At 41.6% G+C, this 5,279-nt stretch overlaps 1 pseudogene; it reads right to left on the bottom strand.

The window, feature by feature from the left end:
- Positions 1-2,869: 2,869 nt before the first annotated feature.
- On the bottom strand, positions 2,870-4,299 carry LOC116073265 (annotated as a pseudogene).
- Positions 4,300-5,279: the final 980 nt, after the last annotated feature.

Below are 5,279 nucleotides of genomic sequence, written 5' to 3'. Positions count from 1 at the left end.
TCAGATAAAGGTGTTTGCCCCCAAGTCTGATGACCTGAACTCTAACCCCAGGACCCATGTATTAGAAGCCATCCTTTGTGTCTTTTGCTCTCATTGCATGTGCTATATAGTACATGCATGGGTGTGTGTGATACACATATATACCCACACATATACAATGTGTAAATAATATTTAAATGAGAAACAATATTTTATAATTGTTAAAACAATTAAATAATTGCTTTAGATTTTAAAAGGAACCAGTTATCCTGTGGTGAGGTAGTGAAAATCTCTCTGCTTTCTGCAAGCTTCTTCTGAAACACACCAGGTCTCAGAATCCCTAGAACTCAGTTGTTCTGACTGCAAGACCCCAGGTTTTGCTTGTGTTAGCACTGGACACTTTTTGACTGTGGAAAAGGCCCTGTTCATAATCTTGCTAAGACAGTAAGCAGCTCATGAGGTTTGACTGTGCCAGGGCTCTTACAAGAACAGCAGATCGCAGGTATGTCTTCCTAGGGTCGGGGCAGTCACAAGAGGGCACACATATGCTGTGTTCCTGGTTGTATGATGACTGATGAGTGATTTTTTTTTACTTGACAATGGAGACAAAGAAATAATCATTGAGCAGAAACCATACTTGACTGTGGAGCTCTGCTTTTCTTTTCTAGGTTAATGAGAGGAGCCTCTCTTGTTATGCTAAGCAGCACTGAGCCCAGCTCCCATTTACCAGGGCAGCCAAGTGATCCACTTCTCTGTGTTGCCAAGCTGCTAAGTTTGGCAGTAGATGCTTGAGAGCTGGAATCCCGACTCCCCCCAGAACAAAGGATCTTCCCCTCACGTCCCTGGAAGCCAAGTGTAAGTCTACACTTAACCTTTCCTGATGGTGATTGATTGGGGCCTCGGGCACTCCCTCTGCTAGTAGAGTGTTACAGAGAATCAGCTAAAACAGGGTGACGGGCCACAGCCTTATCCCATCCTATATAATACCCAGTTTCCAATTGAGAACTCATTAGTCTATGAAGAACTGGAGCTCCCAAACACAGCTAAAAGAGGCAATAACTAGTTGTCCATATTCAGTTGATTGAGTACAGCTGTCAGTTTGATGAGCTTGTCGATGGGAGGAAATGAGCCTCTGAGCTGCCTGTGAAGGATGTCTTTAATAGAAGTCCCACCTGAAAAGTGGGCAGCACCATCACATAGGCTGGGGTCCTGGACTGTAAGAAAATGAATAAAATCAAATTTTACTATTACAGTGAGGAGGGAAATAAACAGCAATCACCTCTCTCTGCTTCCTGACTGTGGACCATGTGACCAGCTGCCTCACACCCCCACCACCATGATTCCAAAATCACAGATTGTGCCCTCAAACTGTGAGCTCAAACAACACCTTCCTCCCTTACATTGCTTTCATCTGTATTTCTTTCCAACAAAACACAAAGTAATAAACCAGTGAGATAGTAAATAATCAAAGCTTTGGGGCAAAAGCGATTGCTCCTTTGTAATTTACAATGTTCTAGGTTTGATCCCTAGCACTGAAAGAGAGTAGAGAGAGGGCGGATTCTAAAGAAACCACAATAACACACACACGCACACACACACAGAGAGAGAGAGAGAGAGAGAGAGAGAAAGAGAGAGAGCTTTAATTTTTACTCTACAAAGACTTGCTTTTAAAAAAGCCAAAAAGACAAACTACAGAGTAGAAGATGAATGATGAATAATATCTACGATATATTTTTATAATTTTCAAAATGGCACAATCCAAAATAAAACAGACAAGTAGAAAGTGGACAAAAACCATGACGAGACATTTTACCAAAGAAGAAACACAGATGTCCACTGAGACATGAGCAAACGGCAGCATCATTAGTACAGGAACACAATGAAAACTCACAGCACTACTGTGCCCCAGCGCAGTGGCTAAAGTAAAACACGGGGTTGGCATCCAGCAGCATCCAGGGGAAGAGAGGCTAGATCATTCTCCTGCATAGCTAGTGAAATATCCACTGGAAAAAGAGTTTAGAAGTGTGTGTGTATGTGTGTGTGTGTGTACATTCAACTTGTAAGCCAGCTCCAATCAAATGTTGTCCTTTATAAGAGTTGCGTTGGTCATGGTGTCTGTTCACAACAGTAAAACCCTAACCAAGACAGGTTCTCAGTTCTTTATCACAACAGTTCCAACTCCTCATTAGGATGGGAAACGTGATATTTGGTCAAGAATTGAAGGACTAGGTGTGGCAAGGATACTTGAAAATGATTAAACTGAGACACTTCATACCATAGGCTACTACTCCGTATATCACCTATGTGTGCAACCTCTTGATTCCCTGGGGAATCATGCTGAGTGAGAAATGCCAATACAAAGTGGCATACTGTTGGATTTCATGTGTGTAAAATTCTTGAAAAGATGAAATTATAAAAATAGACACAGGTTAGTATTTTCCAGATGTTAAAGCAAGTGTGCATGCAGGAAGTAGAACTGTTACACAAAGCAGTGTAAGGGGTTGTGTACTGGCAGAAATGTGCTATGTCTTGGCTGTACTAGTGTTGTCATTCTGTTTGCAATGTTGTAGTGCCATACAGGGTGACACTGGGAGACACTGGGTGGGCATAGAGACTCCTGAATTGATTTTTTTTTACAGTGGTATGTGAATCCATAGTTATTTGATAATAAACAAAAAGCCACACATGTAGCAATCTCTCTTATATGATGTCCTAGTTGTGGTCTTTTTCACTATATTTCATAACTCTTTGTTAAGAAGGAACCTAAATCAGTACTTCTATATAAACAGCGACAAAGGTCAAGGGGAAAACATCAGGGATCATGTAAACAGTAGGTTATATTGTCCTTTATATATAATCAGTATAACATTTAAGGAAAGTTTAATCCTTATTAAGCAAACATTTTTGCATATGCTGCTTATTCTTTATCTTTTCATGCCTTTAACATCTGTTTGAATTTAAGCAAGTCTGCCTGGATAGCTTTAGCTCCTGGGGCTATCTCCTGAACCTTCTTAAGTCAGCCAATTCCTGATCACATTTGTTTAACCCTTGCCATCCTGTGCTTTACCGTATAGTGGTATTTGATGGTATATCCATTTTAAGAGCCTCCACACAATGGTCAATTGCTGGTTGCCAATTTCTCATCTTCATTTTACAAGCACCAATGTGCTGCACACAACTTAAGGCTATAGGTTGCAGTCTAGATGTATCTGCTTTCTCAATAGCAGCCTTTGAACTATAGTACCTTAAAACCTTCTCATGCTTTTTAATAGCTATCCCAGTCCTGATACTTGAAAAAAAAAGTGTTTCCAATGTATTTAAGTCTTCGGCTATTAATGAAACTTCATCTACATCTTTTAAATCCATATCTGCATCCTCTGGGAAATCTGGATAACTATCACCACAGCCATCTTTGGGGACTACTCCTCAGTGATCACTTTTCAATTCTCTATGTTCTGCAATAACACAGTTTGGCAAGGTTTTCACCATTCATGTCTTCATTTTCAAGCATCCTTGCCACACCTAGTCCTTCAATTCTTGATCAAATATCACGTTTCCCATCTTAATGAGGAGTTGAAACTGTTGTGATAAAGAATTGAGAGCCTGTCTTGGTTAGGGTTTTATTGCTGTGAACAGACACCATGACAAAGGTAACTCTTATAAAAGACAACATTTAATTGGGGCTGGCTTACAGGTTCAGAGGTTCAGTCCATTATCATCAAGGTGGGAGCATGGCAGCATCCAGGCAGACATGTGGCTGAAGGAGCTGAGAGTTCTGCATCTTGTTCAGAAGGCAGCTAGGAGAATGGATTCCAGGCAGCTAGGATGAGGGTCTTAAAGGCCACACCCACAGTGGCACACTTCCTCCAACATGGTCACACCTACTCCAACAAGGCCACACCTCCTAATAGTGCCATTTACTGGGCCAAGCATATTCAAACCACCACAGAACCATTTGTTCTGTGGCCTGCATCTGCTATGCTCAGCAAATCCTCCCAATCATGCTTATAATGAAAGTTTTCATTTTAGATTTTTCACCATAAATGCTTTCTTCATCTTATTCTGACTTGAGAAGTCTCCACCCTGAATCATAAATTTCTTAATAATTTGGTGAAAAAGTCATCCTTTAAAACAGAGAGGTTTCCCAGTTTGGATACAATGCCCTTTTCTCTGGTATGCAACACACAAAATTTCTCTGTAGTTTTGGGAACAATGTCTGCAAACAATCCGGCCAACTTACTCCACACCCATGTCCACGACAAAGTAGATGTGCAGGTTCTTGGGCTTGGAGGACTCAGCTGCAGGGGTAGGATGCCACATCTTCACTGCTGATGCTGGGAAGCAGGATGTGGGTACCTTGGTGCAAGAGGGGCCCAATCACGTTTAATTGTCACAGCCTGGAATTGTTTGAAAGGAAAGCGTGAGGAATTAACTAGTTCAGTCTGGTCTCTGGGTATGGCATGTCTGTGAGAGATTTGGTTGTTAGCTGATGTAGGAGAGTCCAGGGCACTGTGAGCCCCACTGTTCCTTAGACAGATGGTTAAAAAAAAAACCTAGTTACATTAAAAAAATAAGATAAAATAAAAACCTAGTTAGGCATGAACCCGAAAGCAGAATTCTTCCATGATTCCTGCCTTGTGGTTCTGCCCTGACTTCCATCAGTGATGGAATCCATCAGTGACGGATTGTGAATGGGGATCTGTGAGATGAAATTAAACCCTTTCCTCTCCACTTTGCTTCTGATCAGAGTTTTAGAAATGAACCTAGAACACACTGGATATGCTATAATAGGCCAAACCTTAGGGACGACCAGATCTGGCTTCTGTTTGCCTGATGTAGGGAGGGAGGCAGATGGAAACTTCTCAGATCTACAACCAGCAGCTCCAATAAAGCAGCCCCAGGGATGTGGGCATCTTTAGCTTCACCAAAAGCAGACCTTCAGCAGACGGAAACCAGGACTCAGCCACGGTACAGAGCTGACAGGCAGAACAGAGCTGAGAGAAGGGTACATTCTTATCCTGAAGCTTTAATTCAACTCTTCCCAATTATTAGGTTTTACACCTATGAAGTTGAAATCTACAAAGTCCTGCTCTTCTTGCTAAGTCCTGAGGAAAGCCATGACAAGGCAAGGAGCTGGTGTTCATTGTATTTTGCAGATGTTAAAAAGGAAAAAATAAAGTAATTTTAATCAAGTAGAACGATAAAGGTTTTGGCTTTTTTTTTTTTTCCGAGACAGGGTTTCTCATCCCTGGAACTCATTCAGTAGAGCAGGCTGCCCTCGAACTCAGAAATCCTCCTGC

The sequence above is a fragment of the Mastomys coucha genome, unplaced genomic scaffold, assembly GCF_008632895.1.
Source record: "Mastomys coucha isolate ucsf_1 unplaced genomic scaffold, UCSF_Mcou_1 pScaffold23, whole genome shotgun sequence".
NCBI classification, from domain to species: Eukaryota; Metazoa; Chordata; class Mammalia; order Rodentia; family Muridae; genus Mastomys; species Mastomys coucha.
Note: the sequence above shows the minus strand (reverse complement) of the source record. Positions and strands in the feature narration are given on the sequence as shown.